Here is a 24,603-nt window from a genome sequence, read left to right on the forward strand (position 1 = left end):
CCTTGCTTTGAATGTTAGACTGAATAATATTGTTAAGTTCGTAGACGTCTTTGTTCTTGGCCGCAAGAATAGCTCGTTCACTCAGCCAATCGTGATTTTTATAATTGGTTTGAATATTGGGAAATACTTTTTCAATCAATTCTTCTTTTGACGTCACTAAATTGCAGAAGTTATGAGGCAATGAAATTCGTCCTGAGGTCAGATCAACCAGCACCTTTCCGTTCCCAATTTCCAGCCATTGATGTGAAAATATCTCAGCTGATCAATCATTTTGCAGCTAGACACGCATATTTGTAGTTAATTTTAATGTCTTTATGTGTCGCCACAAAGTAGAGTATTTCAGGCAAGCATTTATTTCATCTGCTGGTGTCGATCGAGGAATTACAGGTAATGTTTGCCTGAAATCTCCTGCAAGCAATATTAATGCGTTCCCAAACGGTCTGATGTTTCCACGCAAATCTTGCAATGATCGATCAAGAGCCTCAAGCGATTTTTGTGTGCCATTGTGCACTCATCCCAAACAATAAGTTTGCATTTCTGCAATACTTTTCCCATGCCGGATGCTTTGGAAATGCTGCACGTGGGAGTTTCAATGAATTGCATGTTCAATGGCAATTTTAAAACGGAATGAGCAGTTCTTCCACCTGGTAGCAATGTCGCAGCTATTCCGGATGACGCAAGAGCTAAGGCTATGTCATTTTGGGATCAAATTGCTGCCAGAATCAATCTAATTAGGAATGTTTTACCAGTTCCTCCTGGCACATCTAATAATATTTCTCCAACCCCGCTATTGACAGTTCGCATTATTTGATTGTAAATGCCTTTTTGCTCAAGCGTTAGCTTAGGAATATTTGATTGCACATACGACAAAAGATCACCCGTGTTGTAATTTTGTTCACGACGCAATTCTACATCGAACAAAGCAGCAGCAGATCAATTCAGTGGTGGCATTCCCGATTGAGAACTTTGTTCAAGATTTCTAAGCACAAATCTTCAATCATTATCAAGGCTTCGTTGTAGATTTCTGCTGTGAAATCCACGTTCATATTTGAATTTTCCTTGCGTATTCGACGGAAAATATCTTCAGCCATGTGTGATTTATATCATATTTCTCCCATATAACATTGAAATGGAATTGTAAAATATTTAGTATAGCGTGTGTTGCTTTTACGTCCAACAGATGGCGCTTTTTTTCAAAAAAGCATGATTTTACCTGTCACAGATGTGACATCTATATAATAGTAGGTATATAAATACATAAAAACACGCATATTCGAATGCAACGCTGTGTCAAAATTTCAAAGCAATTGGTGAAGAACTTTTGGAGATTTAAGATTTTGAACAAACATTTACATTTTTATTTATATAGATGTTTACTCGCTTATAGTTTGCACTGGGTGTGGGAGACAGGCTGTATGCTGGCAAGGTCCTCATAGCCTGAGGCTTAGTTTTAAGATTAAGCCTCTCCCACCCTTTTAACACTAAGATCTTTTCAACATCCTTCTAATACTAAGATCTTCTCAAAACTAAGCTTTTCCCCACACCCTTGACTGTTGCATGATGTGGGGTAGTGCACTCTTATAAGGAATCCCACTTATGTTTCAGATAAGTGGCTTTGTATCAGAGACTTCCTTATTTGTATATTGGCTTAAAAGCTTTAATTTTCTACACTCTAAAATGAAGCAGACTGGGGCTCTCGCTCACTCAGATCCTGCCATCAGCATTGCAGATGAGAGGCAGCCAAGATGGCGGAGTGCTGAAGGAGAAGCCAATCTCTGCAGAGTTAGTGCAAAGAGAAGGAGATAGGGAACAGAGGTGAATAAGGCTGGTAGGGCCTTCAATTCTAGGAATACTCGGGATGAGTCAGTGGCTCTGGGAACCCTGAATGGAAAGGGAAGTGTTTTCCCACTGTGCATTATTTCTTGTCCACCTGGTGTGAGCTAGGATTAAAGGTAATGGCCCACCAGTTCTTGGCTCCGTTGTTTCATTACTGTCTGTCTGAATCAAATGCAAACCTGCATGGGTCAGGTGGCTGTGATGGTGGCCATGGCTACTGACTTTACAACAAATCAAAGCTCAAATATATTTGGACTAGTTGTACAAAGTATTAGCTCAGAAATTATTACTGACAATAATTTAAACAAAAATATATAGACTCAACAAAGACAGCTAAAATACTAAATTTTCAATTATTCTTTACATTAGAAAACAAAATATTTTTAAAATAAAAAAATTGTATATATTTGAAGTAAACTGAACTTGAACTCAACAAGTACAATATAAGTAAGTTTTTCAAGCTATTACCGGTAATGACATATCAAGCCCCTTAAAGCAAGAAAAAGACCATGTGTAAATGTCCTCAGTTTACTTTTTAATGGGACATTAATGGACAAGCCCTACAATAAAGATATTTTGAAAATTCTACCTAATTCATGGTTTAGGTTTCAGATAGAAGTACCTTTGTTTATCATCTAGATCAGGGGCCCCCAAACTTTTTACAGAGGGGGTCAGTTCACTGTCCCTTAGACCGTTGGAGGGCTGGACTATAAAAAAAAAACAACTATGAACAAATCCCTATGCACACTGCACATATTTTAAAGTAAAAAACAAAATGGGAACAAATACAATATTTAAAATAAAGAACAAGTAAATTTAAATCAACAAACTGACCCGTATTTCAATGTGAACTATGGGCCTGCTTTTGGCTAATGAGATGGTCAATGTCCAGTTCCATATTTGTCACTGCTAGCCGTAACAAGTGATATGATGTGCTTCCGGAGTCATGACGTGTGCGTCCCGCGGAAGTAGTACTGTACATGAGCAACACCGCGCTTTGTAGCACCACCACATACAGTACTCCAGGAGCAGCACAGGATGCAGATGCATCCACATCCTGCGCTCCCCTCACTGACCACCAATGAAAGAGGTGCCCCTTCCGGAAGTGCAGCAGGGACTGGATAAATGGCCTCGGGGCCGCATGCGGCCTGCGGGCCGTATTTTGAGGACCCCTGATCTAGATAACTGTGTTCCAAGATGCCATTGCAATCCTCATTAACTTTAAAACTAACTGTATTTAGCCTGACCAGGTGGTGGTGCAGTGGATAAAGGACTGGTATGCAGAGGACCCAGGATCAAGACCCCGAGGTCGCCAGCTTGAGCGTGGGCTCATCTGGTTTGAGCAAGGCTCACCAGCTTGAGCCCAAGGTTGTTGGCTTGAGCAAGGGGTCACTCAATCTGCTGTAGCTCTCTGGTCAAGGCACATATGAGAAAGCAATCAATGAACAACTAAGGTAACATAACAAAGAATTGATGCTTTTCATCTCTCTCCCTTCCTCTCTGTCCCTATCTGTCCCTCTCTCTGACGTTCTTTGTGTCTGTCACTAAATAAATAATAAAATGCTTAAAAGAAAACCAAAAAACTAACTGTATTTAGAATGTACCATGTCAGATAAAATTGTATAGAACAGGGGTCCCCAAACTGCGGCCCCCCGAGGCCATTTATCCGGCCCCCTCCGCACTTCTGGAAGGGGCACCTCTTTCATTGGTGGTCAGTGAGAGGAGCATAGTTCCCATCGAAATACTGGTCAGTTTGTTGATTTAAATTTACTTGTTCTTTATTTTAAATATTGTATTTGTTCCCGGTTTTTTTTTTTACTTTAAAATAAGATAATGTGCAGTGTTCGTAGGGATTTGTTCATAGTTTTTTTTATAGTCCGGCCCTCCAATGGTCTGAGGGACAGTGAACTGGCCCCCTGTGTAAAAAGTTTGGGGAACCCTGGTATAGAAGCTAAACTCCCTTAATTGAAAAATACTTCAAAGTAAAAATCAAATAAAATATTAAAGATTCAAAGGGAAGTAGGGCCTGACCAGGCGGTGGCGCAGTGGATAGAGCGTTGGACTGGGATGCAGAGGACTCAGGTTCGAGACTCCGAGGTCGCCAGCTTGAGTGCAGGCTCATCTGGTTTGAGCAAAAGCTCACCAGCTTGGACCCAAGGTCGCTAGCTCGAGCAAGGGGTTACTCGGTCTGCTGAAGGCCCATGGTCAAGGCACATGAGAAAGCAATCAATGAACTAAGGTGTCACAACAAAAAACTAATGATTGATGCTTTTCATCTCTCTTCGTTCCTGTCTGTCTGTCCCTGTCTGTCCCTCTCTCTGACTCTCTCTCTGTCTCTGTGTAAAAAAAAAAAAAAAAATCAAAGGGAAGTAGGGGTAACACACATTATAAACTAACACCACATAAGTCATCTGCCCTCACAAACCGAAAGAGAAGATATAATTCCTGATGCTCAATTTAACTGGATAGCTTAGAAGACACACCTTTCTCTGATATAAACTTTCAGAGACTAAGCAGCTTTGAACATTCCTGGCAAATATTGTATGTACATAGAACACACCAGCAATGGAAAGATTTAGTCTACAAGTTCCTGTTCTCACCTTGTCATTCTAAGCCATAAAATTGCCTTGAAACAAACAAATAGCTGGAAAAATAGTGCTGTATTTATAATCTACTAAATGACTTTATCCTAAAATACTCATTTAACCAGTTTAGCAAAGATTTATTTACAAATATCAACTTGACTCTTCTTGAACATTTGGATTCTCAATGGTTCTCAACCAAGGGTGGTATTTCCTTCCACCTATCCACATTAGGAGAATTTTGACAACATCTAGACATACTTTTTTACTGTCAGGACTGGGTTGAGGAATGCTACTGGTACCTCCTTAGCAGAGGCCAGGGATGCTGCTAAACAGGCACAGACAGCCTCTCCTAACAAGGAATTATCTAGTCAAAAATGTCAGTAATGCCTGTTATGTGCCCTAACCAGGGACCACTGTCTCTCCCCCCCCCCCCCCCGCCACTCTCCATCTCTAGAATCAATAAATAAATTTTTAAAAAGTTTTTTAATGTCAATAACAATAACACCATAATTAAGAAACCTTGAGTTAAACAAAGCAAAAACTGGAATATCATCTAATCCAAAATTGAGGTGTTCACTCATTCAATAATATTTAGTTAAGTTTCTCATGCATTCAAGACAAAATTTTAAATATCCAAGCTTCCTTTTTAACCACTTAATGGTATTTTAACTGATTGCGTTTCAACTTTTTCTCAAGTACTATGTGTTTCCAAATAATTAATACTGAGCCTGAAAGATCCTTAAATATCAACTATTCCAGTGTTTTCAAACTGTTCAGGAAGGGACTTCAAGGGTCATCTTGGAAATGGACGGGAAGAGCAGAAGCTTACTTTCATCTTTCGTTTTAAGGTTTAAGGGGAAAAAAGCTCTGCTAACTTAAATCTTTATTATATGCGGCTTAAGTGTCTGTCGCCGATAGCTTATTGGTTGCTTGCGTAACTGTACTAGCCAATGGGGTGAAGTTGCCACAGCATTCAAATAGTCCCGCCTTCTGGCATGCCACCTCACAAATTGAGGTTAAAGATTGGAGCAATTATTATGCTGTTAAGAAATCTTAACACCAGAAGGGGTCTTTGCAATGGTACAAGACTAGAGGTTCTCCAATTGAAAATTAATGTCATAATAGCTAAGTCTTTGACTGGCTCCTCTAAAGGTGAAATACATGTCATTCCAAGAATTGATTTGGCTCCATCTCAAACAGGGTTGCCGTTTCAATTGAGACGTAGACAATTTCCTGTAAAACTTGCCTTTGCTATGACCATCAATAAGTCTCAGGGCCAAACGCTTAAGCATGTTGGCATTTTTTTTTACCTGAGCCTGCATTTGGACACGGTCAACTTTATGTTGCCTGTTCAAGAGTTCGTGAAAGAACGGACGTAAAATTAAAAATAATTGATGGTCCTCTGCAAGGCGAGCTTAAAAATGATGGAAAGATCTACACAAGAAATGTTGTGTACAAAGAGATCTTTGACATGTGAATTAACATTTTATTATTTAAATCACCTTTATTTATTGAGCTAGCGGTGGCTCTTAAGAAATGTACCGCCAGTGGTTTCCTTCATTGCACTCTACTTTAAGCAATTAAGCAAGTAGCAGGGGGAAACCCCATGGGGCAGTAAGCAAAGGGGTGTCCTCGCCGCCTGCCCTGGGTAATTCAGTTTGAATTAGCAGACATCTTTGCACAAATCATTTTAATTACAATTTATAATATCTAGAACAGCGGTCATTTCGTATGACCGCCGGGCTTTCTAGTGTTTACATAACAAAACAAACATTGATTTAATGAATTCCTCTATTTTACAAATGACAAAGGAAGGTCCAGAAAATCTAAGTCACTTGTCAAGGTTACACAAATACTTAGTGGCAGAGATCAATAAACCCCAAAATTCAACAAGATAATGACTGCTAACAGAATAGCCACAGAGTAAAGGGAATAAAAACTATTGCCAAATAAACTGCCTTACACTCTATACTGAAACCTGAATAGGAAAGCAAGCCCAATTTTAGTAATCTATTCCAGCACATGATACACTCCCAACCATTAATTAAATGCTTACAATCTAGCGAGAGAAACAAAACATGCATATAAAATTATAAATGGAATAGTTTCATTAAGAGTAGCCCAAACAAGGAAAGTCTAAAAGAAGTATAGACAAAATATAGTTAATGGCCATATTATTTACTGACTGTGTGATAAACATCATGCTACCATACTTAATGTAGTTAATCCTCCAACAATTCTACAAGTTTGAGTACTATTGTTATCCCTGTGACAAATGAGAAGACAGGTTTAAAGAAACAAAGATTCTGCCCAAAGAGCACCTCAAAATAAACATTCAACAGTTATAATAGGTACTCTTGTGTATACGGTTTCACAGCCATTATATCATGATCCTTACAACATCCATGAATGGTATTTTACAAGAGGAAAAAAGTAGAATGATGAAATGATTTGAGTAAGAAGTGAGGGTGACAGTGGTTAATAGTAGAAGTAAAAGCAATAGGACTGCTTGCCAGGCAGAGTGCCAAGAATTTCAAATAGATCATCTTACTCAAGCCTTTTTACTCCTCAAAGTCATCCTCAGCTTATACATGTGAAAAGCTAGTATGAAGAAGTTAAATTGCTTCCCAAGGTCATAAACCTAAATGGCAAAGCCAAGACTCATACCGAGTCTGTTTGACTTCAGAATGGAAATTCTTCATTCTTGCCATTATTTTTTATTTTTATCCAGTACTAAAAGAAGAAAAAGAAAAACCTGTATTGATTATGACGATTCTCAGTTCAGTGTTTTGAAGGGTACCTTTTTAAGATTTTCCTTCACCTGTCCACAGATATCCTTTTTTTGGTGTGTGTGTGACAGAGACAGAGAGAGGGACAGACACAGGAAGGGAGAGAGATGAGAAGCATCAAGTCTTCATTGCAGCACCTTAGTTGTTCATTGATTGCTTTCTCATATGTGCCTTGACCAGAGGGCTACAGCAGAATGAGTGACCCCTTGCTCAAGCCATTGATCTTAGACTCAAGCCAGTGACCTTGGGCTTCAAGCCAGAGACCTCTGGGCTCAAGCCAGTGACCATGGAGTCATGTCTATGATCCCACGCTCAAGTCAGCGACCATGTGCTCAAGCCAGATGAGCCCGTGCTCAAGCCGGTAACCTCTGAGTTTGAACCTGCGCCTTCTGCATCCCAGTCCAACGGTCCATCCACTGTGCCACCGTCTGGTCACGCAATGTTCTCTTTATTAAACAATGAAATTCTATAAAAAAAAGATTTGCAAAACCAAATAGTCTCTTTTTGCTTTTTTATGTTTAAAATTTAGCTCTGGCTGTTGTAAGTATTCCCAGGGGCCAAGGGGATTGCATAATGAATCATCATTCACCGTTTTCCTTTACAAATCTTGATATTACTTTTATAGTAGTACCCTGCAATATAAAAGAGTTGGAAGAACAATAAATATTTTTTTAAATCAGATAATTAAGTTTTCTCTATATTATATGTAATATTCTCTGAAGTAAAAAGTATGTATTTTTTTAATTGAGTGGGTAAATTCTCCATTTGCTTATATCAAACACAAGGTTGAAGGTCTTTGGAGATATTCAAGACCACACACTCATAGTAGGAATTGGTTAAAAGCCAAACAGTATCAAAGATATCAAGTGGTTGGTTACTTGAACTGTCCCATTATCACCTTCAACAACTTTGTAATAAAAGATTAAATGAATCCAAAAGGTTAGTAAAGTTTTTTAAAAGGTACTAGGGCAATAGGTAATTTATAACATTTCAAACTGACTCTGACATTTAAAAACTGGATTTTTAAGCCTGTGGAATAAAATTACTTGCAACATGGCTTTTCAGTATATTGCTAACAATCAAGAATATATATGGCCTAGTTGGAGAACAGTAGTCTTGATAAGGAACACAGCCAATGTAAGAGATAGAAGATAAAGTCACAGTTGACTGAATGCTAAGCTAAATTGTTTGAATTTCTCCTGCAAGCAATGGGAGACTATGGATATGAGTTAAAACAAAAACAAAAAGCTTTCTAGAAAGTTAAATTTATACTGTAACCAGAGTTGACTAGAGGAAATATAAGTAGAGTAGCCAAGAGATACAATGTTTTCACACTTTAAGCATGGGAAGATGAAGTATCAGAAAGAATGAAAAGGAATAATTTCAAACAATAGTCACTAAAAGAATGATTTGACCAGAAGCCTAATATAATTCTAAAATATTAAGCATGACAATTGAGCCTTGGGGAAATTATAGGACCTTAAAATAGAATAGTTCAGAGAATATGGCTCTTCTCCCTGGGAGGGAGAGAAAGGGGATGGGGAGAACTGGAAAAATGATAAATTCCACTTCAGAAGTATTGCATTTAAAGTGAGAATGCTGACAGGCTGTTAATTGCTAGACAAGGAGCCTGACCAGGTGGTGGTGCAGTGGATAGAGCATCAGCCTGGGATCCAGAGGACCCAGGTTCGAAATGCTGAGGTTGCTGGCTTGAGCGCAGGCTCATCCAGCTTGAGCGCAGGGTCGCAGGCTTGAGCATGGGATCACAGACATGACTTCATGGTCGCTGGCTTGAGCCCAAAGGTCACTGGCTTGAAGCCCAAGGTCACTGGCTTGAAGCCCAAGGTCACTGGCATGAGTCCAAAGTCTCTGGCTTGCTCTAAGGTGCCAAAATGAAGAATTGATGCTTCTCATCTCCCTTCCTCCTGTCTGTCCCTCTCTCTGTCTCTGCCTCTCTCACTACAAAAAAAAGAAAAAAAAAATTGCTGGACAAGGAATTCAAAGAGAATAGGCTGGAAATGAAAATTTGTAAGTATTAATTTACATATTCACATATTACATTTGTAAATAAAGCTTTTCAGTTTCTACAGTAAATTCAGACACATCTCATTTGATCTCCATAGTGGCCCTGAAAGGTAAGCAAGCCAGATACCCCCATTTTCCAGAAGATATGTAGGCATAGCAAGTTAAGACACAGAGCTAAATATTAATAGACCAGGAACTAAAATCCAGATCAGTGAACCTTTACGTGGATCCACAGTGCTATGTAAGGTGGTATCATGCTTACTACAAACCTCTTTTCAAAAATCACATAATTACAGTTGATCCTTGAAAAACAATGATTTGAACTGAGCAGCTCCACTTATACACAGATTTTTTTCAATAAATACCTGTATTTTTTTTCAATTTGCAGTTGGAGTCCCTGGATGCGGAGGGCAGACTGTATGTATTGATCTATACTATTCTAAATAAGGGACTTGAACATCAGAGGATTTGGGGATCCATGGGGAGTCCTGGAACCAATCCCCTGCAAATGCGAAGGGTTAACTGAAGTTTCTGAGGAGTCAAAAGTTATAAAAGGATTTTCGACTAGGGGTGGAGGGATGGAGAGGGTCAGTGCCCCTAACTCCCACATTGTTCAAGGGTCAACTGTACATCATTCTTTTACCTTTAAAATATGATTAGAAAAAATTCATCTTTTTCAACTTCCTGCTTCATAAAATGAACTTTAATATACTATTTCACTGTTATAGATGTTAACAGACTTTAAGTTTACCAACAATACCAGACTGCAGTAGCATGATATCTACTGCTGCAAGTTTTTAAATACTCAGCCAAGCAGCAAAGATAGTCAAGTGGAGAAATGGTAAATGCATGTGGTTTTCCCACTCTTTTGAAAAGAGAAATTAAGTTACCAACATTCCAGGTTCCTGGTAGAGTTTTTAAAATTTTAGTCTCTATTCTGTATTGCTCCAATTTCCATATGTGTTATCAAAGTGAGCCCATGTCCTACATTAATAATTTAATAAAGTATTAATTTCTACCTTAAAAAATTAGTATCATAAAAATACAATACACTAGCTCCTGTCAGATAAACCAGCTATCCCCCAGAGTCAAAGTTAAGTATTAAAAATCATAACTATATTATCCCTAAATATGTTAATAACTAAATATATCAACCCATCAATTCTCCCTCCTTAATATCTTCCATATATAAACCCCAGCTCCTTTCTCATACTACTACCTTATATACACATTACTTCTTTCAAGACTTTTCTATGAACTTGATAGTCATCTAACTTGGGTCTTTCTAGTTGCCAATCATTTTCCACAGTACTGCCATATTTATCTTTCTTGAAGCACCTATTTATATCGACAGTGTCCCTTTTTCAGAAGTGTCTGTTGTCTTTCCCCTCTCTTAAACTACTGTTTACTAAGGAATTACTATGCAGTCATTCATTCACTGGACCTGGCATGCATTATCTCATTAACCCTCACAACTATCTTCTTGTTCAATTTTGTAACTTAGCTTAATAAAGACAAGTAACTTGTCCAATGTAAAAAGCTAACTGGCACAACTGGGCACCAAGCTGAAGTCTGTTTGTTACCACCTCGATTTGCTTGGTGCTAGAGCAGAACACATCCTCTTTGAGTTACGTATTCTTTTGCATCCTTGCCCCCAACCTTAATTCCTCATGGCTTCCATGACTTCTGGCTTTGTCTCTTTGTTGTTCTCCCAAGAAAACATAGTGAGAGTGACCCTCTTCTTCCAATTAGAGCAGAAGGATAGAAAGTATAAATATGTAAAACTATTTACTTTGGTTAAGGTTTTTGTGTGTCTGTGCAAGTGACTATCACGTCCAGTGCTGGACACAATATAGGAAAAACAGACATTATATACTGTTGACTCTATAAACTAGTACTATATTATGGAGCATAATTTTGCAATATCTATCAATAATTTAAAATAAACCTTCGATTTATCAATTCCTTTTCTAGAAATTTATCCTATAGAGCAGTAGTCCCCAACCCCTGGGCCACGGACCAGTACCGGTCCGTGGGCCATTTGGTACCGGTCTGCAGAGAAAGAATAAATAACTTACATTATTTGTTTTATTTATATTTAATTCTGAACGATGTTTTATTTTTAAAAAATGACCAGATTCCCTCTGTTACATCCATCTAAGACTCACTCTTGATGCTTGTCTCGGTCACGTGATACATTTATCCGTCCCACCCTAAAGGCCGGTCCGTGAAAATATTTTCTGACATGAAACTGGTCCGTGGCCCAAAAAAGGTTGGGGACCACTGCTATAGAGTATGTTTGGTATAACTTGGGTATGTTGATCTAATTTTCCAATTGCAAACTTAACAAAATCTAAATATAGGTCAAGTATTTTCAGTGAAAATTTATCATTCTAATTGAGAGGTACCATCAATGTAAAATATACTGAATTTTGAACTCAGTATGGAAGAAAAATTGATGTAAAACATCTCATTAACTTTTTTTTGTAGCTAGTACCTGTAGGTGCATTAATATTTTTTATATATTGTGTTAAATAACCTATGCCATTAAAATAAATTCCACCTATTTATTTAAAAAAATTTAATGAGGCTACTAGAGCATGAAGCTATGTGAACTGACGTGGAACAAAAGCAAGTGAATGAAGCAAGCTCTAGAACAGTGTTTATATATCATTCCATTTTTACCATCACATGTAATATACATAGCTTTTAAAGTTCCCAAGAAAAAGTGAGTTTTCATTTATTATCTATGAAAAATAAGAATAGCAGAATTCTCCGGTCTTATTTTCTATTTCGGGATTACCAGGGTATCTCACAAAATATTGACCAAAAAAAGGTTACTTTTATAACTGAGGGCGGGGGCACGAAGATATTACTCTTTTGGGGAAAAAAAAACCTCAGAAACTAAATTACAACTACCTTCTAAAAGTCTACCAAAATAAGCAGCAGCAACAAAGCCCTTTCAAGAGTTCTGGAAGCTTTACACAAAGCTAAGTAGTAAAATATCTTCTGTAAGACCCTAAACAATTTCATAAACAATGCAACACTAAAGTAAGAATTTCTAAGTAAAGCACTTAAACCATTATTAGAATCATGATTCTTCAAGTAGTCCGGACTTTCTCTACAACACAAAAATGAATATACTACATCTGTAATTTAAAAATGACAGGAAACCTGTTCACTAAATGAATAAGGGCATTAATTATAAGAGAAATTCCAAAAGGGATCACCTACACTTTAAAATATAGTAACAAAACTGCTGCCTTTGAGCCCTTCCTGTCGTAGAAATTCCAGAGCCTTGTCATCATTCTGATTGCATCTGTTCTTTCATCACATTAATAACTCACACTGACAACTCTCACAGAATCCCAATTACAACTCACATAGCTATTACTTTGCTTTCTATATGCCTATTTCTATACCTATTTTATATAGATTTTCTCTATCCCTTTTAATCTTGGGTGTCAATCTTCAGTCAATTATTTGTCACAAGTTCAGGTCTCCTAAACATGTATTAAAGAGATTTCAACTTTTGACCTCAAGTAAGTTATAATTTATAGCTTACTACATAAAAAATATGCTTCAAAGGTCAGCAAATTAGTAGATGATTACCTCTACCTACATGGCTTATTGATATACAATTCAACAACTGGCCATAGAAAAGAGAGAACAGTTTGCCTAGTCATTAAAGAAATACCAAATAATTTCATAGCCATTAGAACAAGAACATTAAACAAAATTAATAAAGACTCGTATCTATTGTCATCTATAAATTAAACTAACAGTATTTTTCAAGATCAGAAGTAGGGTTGTATCATCAGAACAAGAAAGAAGAAACTGAGAAGGAAGAAGACTGATAAAGATTCAAATATCACCAAGTTTAGAATCCATTGAACTTTTAGTACTTGTAGTATTACTGACTGAGGGTATGAGCCATGTTCTGATCTTGACCAGAGACAGTCTTTTATTTTTCCTTTTTATTGAATTTATTGAGGTGTCATGGGTTAAGAAAATTGTACAGGTTTCAAGTGCGCAATTCTACAACACATCCTCAATATACCATATTGTATTTATCATTCCAAGTCAAGTCTCCGTCCATCACAATTTATCCCGCCTATGCCCTCCTCAACCCCGGCAATCACCACACTGTTTTACTGCCTATGAGTTTTTCCTCCTTTTCCCCCTCAATCCTTCCACCTCCTTCAGCCCCCCCCCCCCACACACACACCCAATTGACCAGACAGTCTCAGAAGGCAGAAAAACATAAGGGAGTTATTATGCAACAAGAAATAGGAACAGAAGGTAATCTTAAAGATTACTGGACAGCAGATCCTCATTATCTGTGGGTGATATGTTCTATGACCCCCAGGGATGGGATGCCTGAAACTGGTGAGAGCACCCAACCCCCTACGTATACTGCTTCTTTCTCAGTATACACACACACACACACACACACACACACACACACACACACACACCTATGATAAAGTTCACTTACTAATTCGTAATTAGGCACAGTAAGAGTAACAATAATAAAATAGGTCAATTATAACAATATATTCTAATAAAAATTAAGTGAATGTGGTCTCTTTTTTCACTTAAAGGAAGCACTTCATGGCTTACTTTGGCATCCACATTGCCAGCATCACTACTCTTGCACTTGCAGCCACTATTGAGTAAAAGAAGGGTTACTTGAACACAAGTATTGTTGACATCCCAACAGTTGATCTGATAGCCAAAATGACTATGTATTAAGTGACCAATGTGCAGGTAGCATATAGTGTCGATACACTGGACAAAGGAATAATTCACATCCTAGGTGGGGAAAAGAACCACACTACTCATAATGATGCATAATTTAAAATTTATGAATTGTTTATTTCTGAAATTTTCCTTTTACTATTTTTGAACCACAGTTGACCACAGGTAACTGAAACCACATAAAGTAAAACCGTGGATAAGAGGGACTACTATACTGCAAATTCTACAGTTAAAAAGGGTTACAAAACTGTACTTTCATTCAACAGTGTGAGTACCCACTTGGTACAAAACCCTGGATAGTCACTGGCAAGAAAAAGAAACTTAAAATCTAATACGGAAATTAGATAAGTAAACAAGCCAACAAACAAAACCCCTATACAACTGCAGTGCCATTTGATAAGTGCTATACTACAACTGCAGAAAATACTACAGGAGTTACCTGTAGAGAAAGAGCATCCCAAGAAAACTTGTATAAATGGGAAAAAATGTAAGACCCAAGACAGAAATGAAAGATACCAATTATACAAAAGGGAAAAAAGCAAAATATTAATACAAGTACACTGGATAGCAATAAAATTAAACAAATGACTTATCTAAATATAAGATCTTAAATCATTGTAATGCAATTCAAGTTTTTAAATTACATCACTTGGTTTTTTTTGTTTTTTGTCATTTGTTAAGCCTAATTAAAAATATGTAGTAAAAACAACCTAGTGAAAAACACCCTGAAGTAATGCTGGTACTGGTAAAGCTGAGAACTTGATCTCACTACATATGTAAGCTGTTTATTAGTGGGGCAACAAAAATTGCCCCCCCTACTGACTTGCAATATTATTTCAGAGATGAAAAGAACTTTATCTCAGCATATAATTACAGGTATTTATCACTGATTCAGTCTATAATCGATTCACATTTCTTTAAAATTGCTTAATCAAATTATTGATAATCATGTAATCTATTCAAAAGTATATTTATCAAAACATAAGTGCAGTTTATGCAATCTCTGCCCCTGATCTGTGAAGGAGTACAGATTTTTTTTTTTTGGAATGGAGAGGAGTTAAAAATCTTGAATCCAGCTCTGGCTTAAGAGAAATTCAGAAAGAAGAAAAACAACTCTCTTAAGCCTCACTTACATACCAAACATTAGACAAAAATGAGTAGCATACATATATAAGTACTCTTTAAGTACTGTACAACCAAATCCTAGCAGAGTACCTACTCTGGTGTACTCAGAGAAGGCAGTCAATTACTTCAAATGAATGCAGTCTTAAAGGCACTTGTGGAGCACACAAGTAAAATAAAGAAAACCTACTTGCTAGGTCAAATCAAGGTACTATAATACATTTTAAGTGATTTCATCAAACATTTTCCATGACACTGTAAAACCCTCAAAATGTGAAACACAAATTCTCAGCGTTTTTGATTTGTTTTGTTTTTAAGAGAGAGGAGGGGAGATAGTGAGACAGACTCCCACACGCTCCCCAACTGGGAACCACCAGGCAATCCTGTCTGGGTCTAATGCTCGAATCAACCAAGCTACTTTTAGCACCTGAGGCTGCTGTGCTCCAACAGAGCTATCCTTAGCGCCTGGGGGCCATGCGTTAACCAATCGAGCCCTAGCTAGTTGGCTCAATGATGGAGCATCAGCCTTATGTGTGGATGTCCCAAGTTCAATTCCCAGTCAGGGCACAAAGGAGAAAGGCCCATATGCTTCTCTAACCATCCTCCTCTTGCTTCTCTCTCTCTCTCTTGCATGCATTCTCTCTCTCTCTTCCCTTCCTGCAACCATGGCTGGATTGGAGAAAGTTGGCCCTGGGAGCTGAGGATGGTTCCAAGGCCTCCACCTCAGGTACTAAGAACAGCTCAATAGAGCAATGCCCTATATGGGCAGAGCATCGCCCCCTAGTGGGCTTGCCTAGTGGATCCAGTGGGGGCGCCATGTGGGAGTCTGTTTCTGCCTCCCCTCCTCTCACTTAATAATAATAATAAAAATATTAAGTATAGTTAATGAGCATGCATCTTTGTACCACACATCCACAATATTTATGAAAAATTATAGCAAAGAAACCCTGGCTTTAGTTTATTTCATATTTCACTTCACACATTTTTTATTTAATACATTCACTGAATTCCTTCTACTCTGACCAAGCCAAACATTTATCTAATTATTCAAGGGTCTATAGGACATTTTCTGGTGTGAGGAATAAGCATGCTTTTTGATGTTTTTTAAATTCCCATTATTATTTCAAGTAGAAAATCTAATTCTGTCATTTCATCTTCTTCAAAATATACTTCACTATCCAAATACATTTAAGCAACTTGCCTAAATTAACCTAACATAAGGAATGTGTGATTACAATGACACAAATAACATTTTCTTTCTTTCTTTAGTAATTTTAAACAGGAGTCCTCCAATGGTATAGTCCACAAACTCTATTATAGATTAAGAAAACTGACTACAGCCATACCACCCTGAACGTGCCGGATCTCGTCTGATCTCGTCAGCTAAGCAAGGTCGGGCCTCATTAGTACTTGGAAAAGAGATTAAGAAAACTAGCCTGACCAGGTGGTGCGCAGTGGACAGAATATCGGACTGGGACGCAGAGGATCCAGGTTCGAAACCCTGAGGTTGCCAGCTTGAGCGCTGGCTCATCTGGTTTGAGTAAGACTTACCAGCTTGAGCCCAAGGTCACTGGCTTGAGCAAGGGATCACTCAATCTGCTGTATGCTGTAGCCCCCGGTCAAGGTGCATATGAGAAAGCAATAAATGAACAACTAAGGTGCCACAACAAAGAATTGATGTTTCTCATTTCTCTCCCTTCCTGTCTGTCTGTCCCTATCTTTCCCTCTCTGTCTCTGTCACACACATAAACAAAAAAAAAAAAACACTTAAGTTCTACCAACATGTAAAATTGATACAACTGTTAGTGAATATCTTGACTCCCGACTTTATAAACACTTTAGATCACAAAATATTATATTCAGCTCCCTGCATTTTAAAAAGTAAATGTTAATGTACATTAGCCAAAGAAACATAATCCACAGCATCTTTTGTTTGAAACAACTCTCGAGTTATTCCTAGAAACATGCAAGGCTGGTTCAATATTTGAAAATTACTTAGTATAAATCACCATATTAACAGATTAAACACAAAATCAACATGACCTCAACAGATGCAGAACAAGCATTTACTCATGATACAAACCATCAGCAACCTCAGAACAGCAGGAAATTTCTTTAACCTGATTTAGAGACTCTACAATATGACCTCAGCTAACATTTTAAAAATGCAAGACCGAATGCTTTCCCTTTAAAATTGTGAAAAAGACAATAATGTTCCCTTGTACCATTCCTATTCAATATTTCACTTGAAGTTCTAGCCAATGTAGTAAGTCAAGAGAAAGAAAAGGCATACAGACTAGAAAGAAACACAGCTCTAATCACATTACATGATTGTCTACAAAGAAAATCCCTCAAAATCTACCAAAAGACAAAACAAAAAAAGCTCTCAAAATAGATGAGTTTAGTAAACACTCAGGACACAAAGTCAATATGCAAAAAAACAACAACTGTATTTCTATCTCGTCAATGATCAATTAGAAACCCAAGTCTTTTTAAATGACCATTTACAACAGGACCAAAAAAGTGAAATAGTTAAGTATAGATCTAATAAATTATATATAGGATGTATATATCGAAAACTAAAAGACATTCATAAAAGAAATCAAAGACCTAAATAAACAGAGAACACCATGTTCACATACTGGAAAACTACATTTTGTTAAAATGTCAGTTATCTCCAAATTGAGCTATTCATTAAACATAATCCCAATCAAAATTTTAGCAGATTTTTTTTGTGGCTATCGACAACCCACAATTTATATGGAATTCTACAATTTATATGGAAAGACAAAAGAACTAAAATAGTTAAAACAATTTTGAAAAAGAATAAAGTTGGAGAACTCACATTACCTGATTTCAAGACTTATTTTAAAGCTCTAGTAATCGAAACACTATGATACTGTCAAATGATAGACAAACAGATCAATGGAACACAAAAATCTAGAAACAGACCCACACAAATGTAGTCAAATGGTTTCTGACCTAGAGACAAAGCCAAGTCAATAGAGAAAGGACAGTCTTTTCAACAAATGGTCAAATGGTCATGGAACAATGGGACAAATAAATGAAACACAGCCCAAAATCTCTTCATACAAAAATTTACTCAAAACAGAAAACAGACCTAAAATCTAAATGTAAAATACAAAACTTGTAGAAGAAAACGTAGGAGAAAATCTTGATGACCCTGGCTTAGGCAGAGTTCTTAGATACAACACCAAAAGTGAGATTCATAAAAGAAAATACTGATATTTTGTACTTCATCAAAATATAAAACTTCTGTACTTCAAAAGACACTTTTAAGAGAATGGAAAAGGCAAGCCACAGATTGGGAGAAGATCTTTGCAAATCACATACCTGACAAAGGACTATACAGCACTCTCTAAACTCAAAAATACAATTTTTAAATGGGCAAAATATTTGGACAGTTCAACAAAGAAGATATAAAGATGGCAAATAAGCAGATAAAAAGGTGCTCAATGCCCCTGGCCAGTTGACTCAGTGGTAGACTGTCAGCCCGGCACGTGGATGTCCCGGATCTGATACCCTGTCAGAGAACACAGGAGAAGCACCCATCTGCTTCTCTACCCCTCCCCCTCTTGCTTCTTTCTTTCTCTCTTCCTCCTCCTCCTCCCATAGCCATGGCTAGACTGGTGTGAGGTTTTCTTCCCTCCACCTCCACCCCCTGCAACCCCCAGCACTGAGGATGGCTCTGTGGTCTCTCCTAAGGTGCTAAGAATAGCTGGATTGCTGAGCAACAAAGCAATGCCCCAGACAGGCAGAGCATTGCTCCCTGGTGGGCTGCCCCCGATCCTGGTCTGGGCGCATGCAGAAGTCTGTCTCTGCCTCCCCTCCTCTCACTTACAAAGAAAAAAAGGGGTGCTCAATATCATTAGTTATGAGAAATATGCAAATAAAAAATACAAAGAGATACCTATTAGAATGAATAAAGTCAAAAATATTTACCACACCAAGTACTAATGAGGATGTAAAATAATGAACATTCATATATTGTTGAGGGAGATACAAGCTGGTTCAGCCTCTTTGGAAAACAGTATTACAGCATAAAGTTTCCTACCCCATGTAACAAATTATCAGAAACTCAGTGGCTTAAAACAACACAAATTTACTTTATATTTCTATAGGTTAGAAGTCTAAGGACTCCCTACGCTAAGGCAAGGAATTGGCAGAGCTGAATTCTTTTCTGTGGACTCTAAAGTTTAATCCTTTCCTAACTTTTTCCAGCCTCTATAGAGTGCTAAATTCCTTAGCTTATGCTCCCCCTTCTCCACCCTCAAAACCAACCTGACATTTCCAAGTGTGGGCAAGAATGATTCAGATACTGTTGGCAGGAATGTAAATTGCCTTGGCCACCATGAATAATGCAGCAATAAAAAATGGGAGTGCATGTGTCTTTGCTTATTAATGTTTTTCAGGTTTTTTTGGTCAATACTCAGTAAAGGAATTGCTGGGTCATATGGTATTTCTATTCTTAATTTTTGAGGTACCACCATACTGTTTTCCATAGTGGCTGTACCAGTTTACATTCCCATCAGCAGTGAATGAGGGTTCCTTTTTCTCCAAAGCCTCTCCCAACACTTACTACCTATCTTGTTGATAACAGCCAATCCAACAGGTATGAAATGGTGACTTATCGCAGTTTTGATTTGCATTTCCCAAACAGCTAGCAAAGATGAGCATCTTTTCATATATCTGTTGGTCATTTGTTGTATCTTATAGAGAGAAGTGTCTGTTCAGGTCCTCTACCCACTTCTTTTCTTTCTCTCTCTTTTTTTAAAGAGAGACAGAGCAGGAAGAGAGAGAGACAGGAACACCAAGCTGTTTCTGATGTATGTGCCCTGACCAGGGGCTGAACCAGCAATCTCTGTGCTTCAGGACGACGCTCCAACCAACTATCTGGCCAGAGTCCCCATTTTTTAGTTGGATTGCTTGCTTCTTTGTTCAGCTTTGTTATATTTTGGATATTAACCCCTTATCGGAGCTGTTGTTTGTGAGTATCATCTCCCATTTGGTTGGATGCCTTTTGTTTTGTGGCCGGTTTCTTCCGCTGTGCAGAAGTTTTTTAGCTTGATATAGTCCCATTCATTTATTACTGCCTTTACTTTCCTTGCCTTTGGGGTCAAATTCATAAAATGTTCTCTACGGCCAAGGAAACCGGCTCTTCTGGGTTTGATGAAGACAAGCCCGGACTTCTTCCACAGCAAGACCAAGATGAACCAGCTGGCCATGAATGAGACACCAGGAGCCTGGGGACAGTCATTTAATTCTATCCCAATAAACCTGACCACTATACCTCACCCTCCCATGCATATCCCCAAAATGCTTTTCTTCCAATTCTGTGGAAGAACCCAATCTCCACCAGCGAAAGAACTGCTGATACCCTCAACAGCATGGGTGAATGCTCCAAGGTATTGTGCTAAATGAAGGGAACCAGACTCAAGAGATTAAATACTGTATAATTTCATTTACATATATGATACTGTGGAAAAGACAAAGTATGGAGAAAGACAATAGATTATTAGTTTTGCCAGGGGTTACGGTGGAGAAGAGTTCATTATAGAAGAGCAGCTCAAGGGAATCTGCAGTGCTCAAACTGTTCTCTCTCTAGATTTTGGTAGTTGCACAGATTTATGCATTTGTTAAAACAACTGTACAATAAAAAGACTTAATTTCATTTCACGTAAATTAAAAATAAAGTTAAAGTCTTTTTGGAGGAAAGATACAAATGCAACATTTCTCACCCATCAGATTGGCAGAAATATAAAAATCTGACAATGCCAATATGACCATTCCCAGTGTGGGCAAGAATGACTCAGATACTGCTGGCAGGAAAGTAAATCGTTACAAACTTTAGAGGATAATTTGGCTGCAGTTAGTAAAATTGAAAACGCACATTAATCAATGGCCCAGCAATTCCACTTACAGGTAAGTATACATTCTAGGGAAATCTTCACACATGTGCTCGAGCAGAGACGCACAAGATATTCACTGAACATTGTTTGAAATACTGAAAAACTGAAAACAACCCTTCAGTAAGGGAATGAATGAATTAAATGTGGCTAGTGATTATTTTTAAAAGGAAAGGAAAAGGCAGTGGTGCAGTGGATAGAGCGTCAGACTGGGACACAGAGGACCCAGGTTTGAAACCCTGAGGTCACAAGGTTGAGCATGGGCTCACCAGCTTGAGCATGGGGTCGCTGGCTTGAGTGTGGGATCATAGACATGACTCTGTGGTCGCTGATTTAAGCCCAAAGGTCCCTTGCTTGAAGTCCAAGGTCACGGGCTTGAGCAAGGGGTCAGTCCCTCTGCTGTGGCCCCCCAGTCAAGGCACATATGAGAAAGCAATCAATGAACTAAGGTGCTACAATGAAGAATTTATGCTTCGCATCTCTCTCTCTTCGTATCTGTCCCTATCTGCCCCTCTCCTTGTCTCTGTCACACACAAAAATTAAAAATAAAAAAAATAAAAAGGAAAGAAAAAAAATGCATAAGGAAGAGAATCCCGCCGCTGGCTACATACATGATTTTGAATCGAATAGCACTGGGTTGTTTATTTAACGACAGTATATACTGAAAGGAGCACCTCACTTGGAATCTGGAGACAAGCATTTTAGCACTTAGTCCCAACTTTGCAAATAACTAGCAGTCAGACTATGAACTACATAAACCTCACTTTACTTTTCCTGGAAAATTAAGAAGGCTACACAACCACTAAGAATATTTCCAACTCAACAATTCTATGACTCAATAAAAAAATTATATTCTAAAGCCTCAATGCTGAGAAATTATTTTTTTCAGACACCCGGAAAACAGAACCTCTCAGAGAAAGGAGGACATCTTAGTATATTGATACATAAAATCAACCAAATTTCTCAGTATGTCTTGATAAGCTTTTCAATCAATATCACAAGAAAGACATAGAAACAGCTCACTCTCAGGTAAAACATACTGTATCCTCTCTTATTTTAACATTCTAAAACAAAATATTACTGAGCCCTCTTTACTGTCAAGTCAAAAGTCACTCAAATACACAATAAGATTCACTCGCTTTTTTTTAAAAACAATGATAAAATGAATTGCCATTTGCATTTTTGCCTGTTTCACCTATAAAGACCCTTTAAAAACCTGTAACATGCCATGTTCACAGGGTAAAAAAAAAAAAAAAATCAGTACTTCATAATCCAAAAAAGCCATTTAACAATTTCATTACCACCAATGCTTATTTTGCAAAAACACCAATAACCAACATGTCATTCGTTCCTCTCGTAGAATTTAATAGGCTATTAACTTCTGGTATAATCCAAAAGCATAATTAGAATACAATCATTAAGACATATTACTTTTTTAAAAAGCAGAAATATTAACGCCTTTCACATTGTCAGTAAAATCAAAATTTCAAAATCTTTGTCCTATCAGGCTTTCCAAATCTAAATTCTTACAATTCTAAGAGTATGGAGACAAAACATTCACTACATGCTACGGTACTTCTAAAAACCTCCCCTAGCTATGAGATTTTAATTTTAGCGCCAACTGCCAAAAAATAAACCTTTCGACTGAAACCTAAAATTCCGTACACATTACTATATGTCAATCAACTAAACATAAGGTGAGTTATTATTAGGAAGTTACATAATTTGCACCAAAGATTGTTTGAACCGCCTTTCATTAAATGCAGCTTACCACAATTTACAGGCTTCAAAGTTCACCTTGCAAACTGAAGAGGAAATTACCAGAAACTATTTACGAGATTAGGCTTTTCTTTAAAAGTGGTCAGAAGGAAGTAGGAACTGTTTATTTGTTTACAGAACGCAACGAGCTGCTGAATACCAGGAGCTGAGTCAGGCAGAGGAACGCTGACTGCATTCCGTCTTCTAAAGGAAAGCGTTCGCCCGCCGACTTCCCCGACTCGGCCTCGAGGGTGTCCCGGGCGTCCCGAGCCCACCGACCGGGGGCGGAGGCCAGGAGGCGGACGCCGCGCCGCGCCCCCTGCAGCTCGGGCCGCCAGGCAGACAGGAGCCCCGCCAAAGTGGGTCCCCCGTCCAGACAGAGGGGCTGGACAGGCCGGGCAGCGATCCTCCCAGGGACAAAGGTTAGGCTCCCGCCCTCCGCGGCAGGCTGCGGCTCCTGCTGCGCGGGGCAGCCCGCAGAGAGCCGGGGTCCCTCCCGGGCCCAGCGCGCCGCGTGTGGGGGAAGGGGCGAGCCCGCCGCCCCTCCCCCGCCGCGCTCCCGGGACCTGTTGATTGAGACCTCCGCACCGAGCCGCCGCCGGTCTGTCTCTTACCTCTGCGCCACTGCGGCCGCCGTCCTGCTGCCGCAGCCGCCCTGAAATACTGCAGGAACGACAGCTCCCCAGCGGCACTCAGAGATACGGATAAAGAATCCAGAAACTCCCGATTCCCCACCTAGCAATCCTCAGTCCCCGCCCCCGCCCCACAGCCAGCCGCCGCCGTCTCCGCCGCCAGCCACTCCACCTCGAGACCGCGCGAGACCGGCCCCCGAGGCCGCCGCGAGACCGCGCACGCGTCCCCGGGCCACTGGCGTAACGGGCGCGCCTATCCCAGTCCCTCCTGGGCGCGCCCCACCCGCTGCTAGGCAGAGAGGCTGGCGCGGTTCGCCCAATCCCGAGCCGGCGCGGAGACAGGACCCGCTCATTGGTCGGCTCTGCGGCTCCTGCGGCCGGTCGCGCGCACTTGCGCGCCTCGAAGTATAAAAGGCAAGCTGTTTGGGGCTCTCAGGCATCTAGGAGAGCGTTTTGGGGTTCGTCCGTGGGACTAGGTTTGGTGGCGACGCGGCGTTTCTCTGCGAGTAGTCGGTAGCAGGCTGCCGTTCTGTAACCCTTGACTCTTCTCATCATGGATGGCTGTCCGCTCCTGAAGAAACTTGATTCCGTATGAGGCCACTCCTCATGTCCTATGAAACACGTCCGTCACACGACCTAACATTTGTTTAAAAACAAAAAACCTGTGGCGTACTTGAGCACTGCACACAGTGCCCCCAGAAAGAATTCTTTGCTACCGCCGAAGACTCCAAAAGGCTGGCTGCTAGGAGCGAGTTCTGAGAAATCAGAAAGGACGAATGCCAAGGGCCACAGCTGTTCCACAAAACTCAAGTGAATGGGGTTTAGAGTTACCTGGGCCAACCCACATCCAGTGCGAGGAAATCCAGATAAAGTCTCCAGAATTCCCTAGAAAGTGAATGTGAAAGAAAGAAAAAAAAAATGTGTGTGACCTATTTCCTTTTTTAAGTTCTTAAATGCATAAAACAATAATTGAAGAAGACGCCTCTGCTCCTCAATGAATTTTTCTTCCTCTCGCTCAGGACATATCAACCTCGGGGCTCTTGACAGTAGGGCCACATTATTCTTTGTTGTGCAGGCTGTCATGTGCATTATAAGATGTTTAGCACCATCCTTGGTCTCTACAACCTAGATGTCAGTAGCCCCACTACCCCCGTTATTACCATGAAAA

General features: G+C 39.2%; 1 protein-coding gene across 3 annotated transcripts in view; it reads right to left on the reverse strand.

Moving 5' to 3' along the window:
* The window catches only part of PALS1 (protein associated with LIN7 1, MAGUK p55 family member), a 96,498-nt gene extending 72,846 nt beyond the window's left edge, over positions 1–23,652 (reverse strand). For 2 of the 3 annotated variants that reach the window (XM_066342453.1, XM_066342451.1), the window contains exon 1: positions 23,418–23,652. The gene's annotated coding sequence lies outside the window, so the exon portion shown is untranslated. Of the gene's footprint in view, positions 1–22,816; positions 23,149–23,417 lie in introns of those variants that run through there. The other variant, XM_066342452.1, reaches the window with a different exon arrangement.
* Between the last annotated feature and the right edge of the window lie 951 nt (positions 23,653–24,603).

Source organism: Saccopteryx leptura, chromosome 6 (assembly GCF_036850995.1).
Source record: "Saccopteryx leptura isolate mSacLep1 chromosome 6, mSacLep1_pri_phased_curated, whole genome shotgun sequence".
Classification (NCBI taxonomy): domain Eukaryota; kingdom Metazoa; phylum Chordata; class Mammalia; order Chiroptera; family Emballonuridae; genus Saccopteryx; species Saccopteryx leptura.